General features: G+C 41.7%; 1 long non-coding RNA gene across 2 annotated transcripts in view; it reads right to left on the bottom strand.

Annotated features, from left to right (window-relative positions):
- LOC109524204 (uncharacterized) overlaps positions 1–7,819 on the bottom strand; it is a 29,035-nt gene extending 21,216 nt beyond the window's left edge. For both annotated transcript variants that reach the window (XR_002169922.1, XR_002169923.1), the window contains exon 1: positions 7,742–7,819. This is a non-coding gene — a long non-coding RNA (uncharacterized LOC109524204). The remainder of the gene's footprint in view (positions 1–7,741) is intronic.
- Between the last annotated feature and the right edge of the window lie 1,422 nt (positions 7,820–9,241).

Genomic DNA, 9,241 nt, shown 5'->3' on the forward strand with positions numbered 1-9,241 from the left:
CCTGCATTGCTGGAAGTAAGTCGCATTTGTTTCTAGTTAGTGTGACACTCCCATTCCGGTCCCAAAGGTGAGGCATTGAGGGGGACCAGTTTCATACCCCAAGTATGCAAGCATCTATGCTTTCCGAAGACGATATGTTCCTGTTGGCTTTATCGGGTTGTGTTCGCCATCTCTCAATGGAGCAGTTTGCTGGAGAGTGTGAAGCAGCTGAGATGAGAATCATCATATCCATACCCAGGACTGGACTGGCCATCTGGCATACAGGGCAGTTGCCCTGTGGGCTGTCATCTTTTGAGGCTGATGCAGTGCTAGTAAATTATTATTTTCCTCTATCCCCCCCAAGAGACTGGACTACAATTTAGAGCAGGGGTGTCAAACTCAGGTCCTGGAGGGCCGCTGTCCTGCATGTTTTCCAAGTTTCCCTGTTGCAACACACCTGATTCAAATAAACAGGTTCAATGTCAGGCTTCCGCGGAGCTTGCTGATGATCTGATCATATATATATATATATATGGAATCAATGTGTGCGGGTGAGAGTGCTTGGAAGGGGGACTTATAATTCAACCATGCATTGTATTTATTAAAGAAAATGTCGTTAGCACCTTATCAAGCAAAAGTATACCTTTTACATTAATCAGCTTTTCACACTTCCCTATTGACAAATATGTTTTGCTTTCCGTTATATGTTTTGTTGCCATACTAATTCTTTGTTCTAAGTTCAGTAATCGTGATATCCAGTTGAGATGGTTGGTTGGTTAATTGGTTAATACTCTCTTGACTCGGAACAAAAGTGTGTCCAAGAGCGTGTCATTAATCTCTTAAAGTGTAGCTCTAGCTCACGGTGGAGTCATGATGAAAAGGGCATGTGGTTAGAATGACATCTTATTTTGGAGAGAGTGACAGGAATTGTGGATTGTAATGCTTTGGCTGAATCTAATCAAAATGAGAAGGACTTGAGAGGAGGAATGTTGAGAAAACCCATAATTACCAACAACCAAACAAGTGGGCCATCTCGGCATACAGCCACTTAATTGGTAGTTAGCATTTTCTGTGGAAAGGCACAAAAGCACTGACGATAATTTCTTAATGGGGACCATTAAGTCTGAGAACCTGGCATTTAGGCCTCACGCAGAGACAAACACTGACGCACATACAAAGTACACGAAGCACACAAAGTGATTGCATGGAAATCATCTTGTGGTTTAGAAATGTGTCTTTATACTGAGTCTCTCAAACAGCGACACAAAGTTCAAACCTCCACATTTACTGACGCACATGAGATCAAGACATTCGAGGTTCAGAGGTATTTGGAAAACAGCAAAGTTGTCCATCTTTGCCTTTAAAAAAACCCTGATGGAATTGAAATCATTTGCACCTGCCCACATCAATGTGCGAATGGTACGCGCTAACTGGTGTTTACTGATGATGTGACTGCTGACAAATAACAAGAGGAAATCTGAGTTGTATTATATACTCCCTGCCTACAAATATGACAAAATTGTTGGCAGGCAGGTCAGTTTGTAAGGGCAACAACCCTGAAGATACAGCAAAAACATCTCAAGATTTTTCGAAGGCCAATACGTCAGTTGAGTAATCTCAAAGCAATACAAAATGATTTTCACCTCCTGATGACAAAAGTGAAGGCTGCAACAAACATCCATCCATTATCTGAACCGCTTATCCTCACAAGGGTCATGGGCGAGCTGGAGCCTATCCCAGCTAGTAAAGTTTTGGCGTTTCTTTGGAGAAAATAAATCTTTACTTGGGTCTGAAAAGTCGGTAAAACTAACAACAAAGTCAGATGGAAACAATGAGCGGCAGAAACTGTTCAAAGAGAATATGCAATTGGAGTGTCTGATAGCATCACGTGGGGCGCTGTGCCGGCTAGAAGAAGAGATGAAGCAGAAAAGTGATTCAGCTCAATGTTGGCCATTGAAGGCAGCTGAAAACAGATGTAAATGTTTGTTTAACCCGTTTGCATTCATCCACAAGGCAGAGAGAAGCAGAGGGAGGAAACATCATTTTCCAGGACAACTCAAGCTTTTTCTGGCCATTTGACTTTTTTCCCATGTGTTTCCCATGACTGAAAAAATTGGTCGTTCACTTTCCAGGTTTTACCGGACATGCGGGAACCCTGTCAAGCAGTACATATAAATTTCATGAGGTAGAACTCTGAAGTGTTGTTTGTTTTTTTGTTCCTTGTTTTTTTTTACCTGTTGGTGAATGGTTTGCCAGGCTACAGAGAAGTTGAATGTCCTCTAGCTTCATCACTTTATTGCTTCATCCCAGTTTATAGTTGGGCCACGGCACACAGGTGGAGAGAAAATGGCCACCACAGGAGGCAGCTATGTCGTGGAGTCTTATAGAGAGGTTAATGATGTGCGGGCTGTCATTCCCAGAGAGATGGAGATAGGTCATCCACATAGTCTTGTTGACCACACACAGAAAGATGGATGTCAGAGAAGAGAGTGATGCATGTAACGCTGAATGTTTCTGACAAGCCCTGGCAGTCGGGCAACACAAGGGCATGCGGCGTGATAACTAACTGACACATGAATATGTGAGAACACGCCAGAGATGTGCTTTCATTGTAGTGTTCTGTGTGTGTGTGATGGAACATGACCAGTAAAGACCTTACACATGTCTTGCAGCCCCAAAGGCATATGGGCAGTGCACATAATAATTGCTATTTTATAAGGGGATATACGTATCTTCACATTCTTTAGTTTACGTGCATTTGTCTTTGTGTTGACATTTCTCAATATATTTTGAATAAATATTGAAAATATTTATAGTTTTATTTTTCCAAAAATACACTCTCCTCAGTGGCCCGACCATCTTTCAGTCACAGTTAGCTTGCTGTGCATATGTGTGGTGGTCTGCAGAGTGGATGGGACCCAGCTGCAGGAGCTGTCAATCACTTTGCTATGAGATGAGATTGGGATGTTCAGAGGACACAGCACCTATCCGGCTCTGCAGATAAGAGTACTGAAAGGAGATCTATGTGCGGATGTGTCTGCTTGTTTTTGTGTTTTTTTTATTTATCTATGACCCGACTAACTCCAATGGAGGTTGATATTGAGAAAAGTTAATGGAGGTAATCTGTTCATTTTTTTGTCATTAGACAGATGTTCATGGAGTTGTGCCAAAAATTCTGAACCATTTTGTAATTTCTCAGTCTACTTATGATCCTCGACTTTCAAAAAGGCAGACAAAGGGTAATTACAGTTTTTAAAAACACACCACAATGAAGGAAAATCATGTTAAAAAGGCAATCTTGCTTCCTTTGTTAGGTATAGCGGGCTAAACTTATGTAGCAAATTGTCCTACTTTGCAGACTACAGGCCGAGTTAATTATTCCATTCAAGGCATATTCTCCTCTGTGATTAAGTCAGAAAAGGCGTGCTATTGCTCACTTTTTCGGCTGCACAGATTCTCCCATTAACTTAAGTGTCTTACTTACGCACCTTCATGAAGTGTATGCACTCTAAAGTGTAAGGACCCTGACATCCGTTCTGTCACTTTGCGCATTCTCCTGTAAACTTAAGCTTCTTTGGGGCTCTGCACTCCGGAAGTTGCACTAATGTATCACACCTACAGAAGGCAAAACATCATATTGGACGTTTTGAGTCATTTCCCAGCCGCTGACAAGTGATGATTATCACCGACTGATTTGGCTAATCCGTGCTGACACGTGGATGGGACTGTCCCATGTATGTTCACTGACTGTCCAGTGGCTGTACCGCATTTTCCGGAGTATAAGTCGCAGTTTTTTTCATAGTTTGGCCGGGCGTGCGACTTATACTCTGGAGCGACTTATGTGTGAAATGGTGAACACATTGTACACGTCACATGTGATTTTCACATTAAACCGCAAGAGGGTGCTCTCGGCCTGTGTTGATACTTTCCACATTGGCGGTAACTGAGAAAAACAACTGACGATGATTCTGACGTAAGCGACGTAGAAGAGGAAGCGCTGCATCTTCTACCTCCGGAGTTGGCAGAGTTGTTTAAAAGTGACACAGAGCATGAAGATTTCATTGGATTTCGTGATTTGGAGTTACGCTGATGGTTTGGTAAATTTGTTAGCATGTTCTATGTGCTATAGTTGTCTCAATAACTCTTAATATTTTACGTGACCATACCAGGCACATTCACAGTTCGTTGTTTAAGCGTCATGTAACGTTAGCATATTGTACACTTATTCAGCCTGTTGTTCTCTAGTTTTATTTTTATTTTAAATTGCCTTTCAAGATGACATGTATGTTTTTGGTTTTGGATTTGATCAAATAAATTTCCCCCAAAAATGCGACTTATACTCCAGTGCGAATTATATGTTTTTTCCTTCTTAATTATGCATTTTTTTGGCTGGTGCGATTTATAATCCGGAGCGATGTATAATCCGAAAAATACGGTATATGTGTCCCTACTAAATTACAATGATGGCCAAATGTCGACATCATTTAAATGCTAAATACAGATTCAGCGGCAAGTGACTTTTTTCTTGTAATATGTGCGCAACCACATAAGAGGCGTGATACAGTGAAGTCTGAGGGTGGTCCTAATTTCCAGACCGTAGAGCATTTGTGAGACATGAAAATTCCATAGAAATTCATTTTGAAAATATGGCACACTTTGATTTTTAAAGTAACTTGTGTCATGGAGGCGGAAGTTATTGTCAGTAATGCACGTGTGTGTGCGGCTCATTTAAAGGCTACTTTGAAGTAGTATGTGCTGTTGCACTACTCATATTTTAATGAATCCAAAAAGAGCAATTTAAACATCAGTGATGTTTAAATTGCACTTTACCCAGCACTGCACTGGGGTAAAGTGTAGTGCAGGACGAGTCCTGCAGCTGCCCCTCAGTGGTCTCACAGAAGAATTCAAGGTGATACGCACCAGAGAAGTCCTATAGTACAGCGACTCCATGAACTGCAAGGTGTCATCAGCCGGCATTGAGGTGAGGAGAGGAAGAAAATGGAAGGCTGGGAAAGCAGTGGAGGTGGCAGAGTAGGCTGTAGGGGTTTTGCAGGATGTTCTCTTTATAAAGTTCTCAGTTGTTTGAGCATTAGAGGGGCAGCCAAGAGGAAGGACATTCAACCCGCAAGCGAAGCCACAGAGAAGGCCATAAAGTGGCTTTGGATCAAGAGGGCTGATCCCTGGTTGGCTAGTGAGACGCAAGTCAGGATTGATCAAGCCCGGCTGCGTCACCTGGGCGAGACCCAAAACACACAATGTCCCCATCACTGAGGATGCGTCCCAGTGCATCCATGAGATGTTTCTAGTATAGTCCTATCACCACAAATTTCCACTTCATGCTTCATCTTTCAAGTGGGATTTGATGACGTATAGGTTGGATGTGTGCGGATTAGTCTTTATACTGTAGATGCATTGCATACATGTCCGATTTTTATTCACATACGAAAGAGACCCTGGCCGGATTTGAAAAAAAACAAAACAAAACCTGAAATCTACTGTTCACACTGCATGAAAAAAAATCTGATACGTGTTGCATATGGGAAAGAAAATCGGAATTGAACTGCAGTGTGAACGTAGCATAAGGCGCCCAGGACTCCAAACAGATCGAAACTCAAAAACGAAAAATTCGTACGTTCTTTTAAATAGTGAACGAGCAATGTGACTCTTCCTCAATAAATACTGAAATGTTGAGAGAACCAGTGTTGTATATTTCGGATTTAGGCATGGAATTAACGACAGATCCACCTCCAGCCTTTCCTCCTGAGGTAATAAAGAGAGTTTTGTCCTTTTAAAGGCCGTTCATTGATTTTCTTTTTTCGTCCCCTTTTGTGCCAAAGGTCAGTATATCATCTATAGAACACTGACTGCCAAGCACCACAACATGCACAATACCTGAGTGTTGTTCCTGCAAGTGTTTGGCACGCAGTGACAAAAATACAAATGAACAACACCACGGCAAAGATAAATTGATAAACTGGAATGATTTTAGGAAACAAACTCTTAGTTTCTTGCAAAAACACCTGTGCACCCCGCATGTCAAAGTGTCTGCTTTTTGTGTCCGATTGTCAAATCACCCAAGCCCACTTGTGTCTTGCTGAACATTGTCAAACAGGACCAAATTCAAGTAAGCTAAGAGGACAAGTGACGCTTTTGAAAAGAAGCATGCCATGAACATAACTGAAGATGAGAGAGAAATATTGAACAGAAGAGAGCATGTTAAGCCTCCCGCCCTTCGCAGTTCCACTCTCCGTGTGCGCATACTTATTCTTGCATATCAGAGGATACTATACTGCTCTTAGATGTTTTGATTTGCATTTAAAAGGGACGGGGCTGGCTTTACTGGACTCACATCGATGAGCTTGACTTGCTGGAATTAAAATACGTGTTTGGCTTTACCATATTTTGATTTACAGCTGATGATTCTTGGAAAGTGAGACCAGCATTCCAGTTCTCCCGGAATCATTCGCAGTTTAAAATTCTAGTTCTCAGTTTCGGTGGCTTGTCAAGCACTGACCCAAAGAAAAAACTTGCTCAGGCCAACGTAGAAGAAGTGCGCACACGGCGACGAACCCAAGGGAGGTTTAACTTGGTTCAGTTGAATAAATTGTTGCCTCACTTCATACATGATTATATCGTGCAAAGGAGGTTGTACGACATGTAGAAACTTTACCTTTACTTTACGAGCTTTAAGCTTCAACCGTCAGTACGCCTTACTTTAGTAAAGTCATAATTGGGTGTGTTAAACAATAAAAGGTCTATTGCCAAAATGAAGGCAGCTTTCAACTAAATGGTTGCTCGAATGTTACTCCCCAGCTAACAAGAGCATACTGTATATATTTTTTTATGCAAAGCGAGCGTGTGTTCTGTCTTTTGCAACACACAAATGTGTCCATATCGCGATATTATATTATATTATATTATATTATATTATATTATGCAACGAGCTGACTCGAGGTTGCTGAAATTCTTGACTTTGAGAGAGTGAAGCTAGACCCTCTCAGGGTTTCCTTCGTGTTTGTTTTGTATGTTTGTGCTTTTTCATTCATCACAGAGGGAACAAAGGGCTAAAGGAAGATGGGAATTTGATAAAACAGCACCAGTAAATAATAACCCAACAAACTTTGCCCGTAACTTTCTTGTCTCTATAGCAACAGATACAGGTAAGTTGGCTGTTTGTGTTTTCATGGCAGCTTTATTAACTACGGTACTCCAATCTAATCTCCTTAATCAATGTTTTTTTGTTTTTTTTTCCCCCAACTGCCAAAACACTTTTTTATTTAGCCAATCTTCCAGCTTTGAAAAGCTCTAAGTCGATATTGTCTTTCTGAGAATTAGTTGAATATATTGAGGGAAGCTTCAGCAGCGAATAGGAAGGATCTAAAACCTAGGGGACTCCTTTCCATTTTAATAAATAACCTTGCTCAGAGTGTCACTTCAATGTTGTCTCCAAATGAGATGGAAAAACACTTTCAGATGTGTGCACAAAAGAGTGGAGGCGTTAAATAGATGGAGCAATTTACAGCAGTAAATCTGATACTGAAATCATACTTCTTGTTAAGGTCTGTTTTTCAAATTATTTCACTCAGTCTCACAGTTGGCCTGTGTCAGTGTTTATCTAATTGCCACAGGTAACGGAGACAGCCACTCATTCTTTGTGTTGTGAAGCGGAGTCATGCTCAAAATACCGGTGTTCGCCTATGAATTGTAATACTTTAGTGGATACACTTGGCTGAAATGAGGCAAAAAGAAACTGGGTACCAACCTTGCTATCTTGCATTTGTTTCTCAGCAATGGCATATAAAGTAAGCCTTTGCTCGCTATTACCCCAAGTGTGGAAAATGAATCAAAGTTGACACGCGTTCCGATTTCCCGGGAGCCGGGGCCATGCGCAGCTGGCTTTGTCGGAACCCCGGAGGGTAGTGCTTGCCCCTGTGGTGCCCTGGAGGCAGGACACACCCTGCTGCTGCCCTACAGGCCACAAGATGTCTGGCAGCATAGGCCAAAGATGTACTGTAGGTGTGTGTGTGTGTGTGTGTGTGTGTGTGTGTGTGTGTGTGTGTGTGTGTGTGTGTGTGTGTGTGTATCGTGAACACGTGGAACTTTTGTGGACGTCTGCATTTTGACACACTCAAGAATAAATGACTCCACGCTGATGGAATACAATCCGTTTTTTTTTTTCCAAATCATGTAAAAATCATGTCTGACATGATTTGTTTTTTTAGTATACCGTATTTCACGACCATACAGCGCACCATATTAAAAGGCGTAGTGTCAGTTATGGGTGATTATTCTGTGTTTAACACATACACAAGACACATTTTATTATTATACGTGGACAATGGTTAAACATATGCTCACATAAAATACGAAGGTTAGATCCGAAGGTTGCTTAAACCTTGGGCTACCTTTCCAATACTTCGAAATAGGCTTTCTGAGATGACTGTAGGTGAGCCCTGCGGGATTGGAACACTGTCTGGCCCCCTTCTTGATGGACCGCCATCCCTGTCAGCTACTCAAATAACACACAAAAAGTATAATTGTGTTACCATCCATCCATCCATTTATCTCTCCGCAGTGTCGCAGGGGGTGCTGGAGCCTATCCCAGCTGTTTTCGGGCAGTAGGCGGGGGACACCCTGAACCAGTTGCTAGCCAATTGCAGGGCACACAGAGACGAACAACCATCCACGCTCACACTCACACCTTGGGACAATTTAGAGTGTTCCATTAACGAACCATGCATTTTTTTGGAATGTGGGAGGAATCTGGAGTACTCGGAGAAAACCCACGCAAGCACAGGGAGAACAGCACCTCTGCACTGTGAGGTCGACGCGCTAACCACTGGACCACTGGGCCGCCTGCCGTGTTACCATATATAAATAAATTCATACTAGACACTGGAATATTGCACTTGTAAATTCACAGCAGGAGTTTGTTTAGGTTTGGATTAGGCCTAATAAAGAGATTACTGATAGACTGATTCAAAATATAAGTAAATTGCCATAATCCTCCCCATTTTAGTTTACCCTTCATCTTAGTTGTTTTTCTCTCTCTCTCGCTCTCTGATACAATTTATTCTGTTGCCTTATAAGATTGGAACTGATGAAGAAATGCCCTTTGAAGTATAAGTTTTTCTCACAAGTATTAAACTGTTGTCAGACTCAAAATCAGTTACTCGTGGTTATTTCAAATGAAAAAAAATTCTCAATTCCAATTTGATCCCTTTTTAGGATTTCAAAATACTCATTGTTCTCTCCTCTCTGG

The sequence above is a fragment of the Hippocampus comes genome, unplaced genomic scaffold (genome assembly GCF_001891065.2).
Source record: "Hippocampus comes isolate QL1 unplaced genomic scaffold, H_comes_QL1_v1.1 scaffold156, whole genome shotgun sequence".
Classification (NCBI taxonomy): domain Eukaryota; kingdom Metazoa; phylum Chordata; class Actinopteri; order Syngnathiformes; family Syngnathidae; genus Hippocampus; species Hippocampus comes.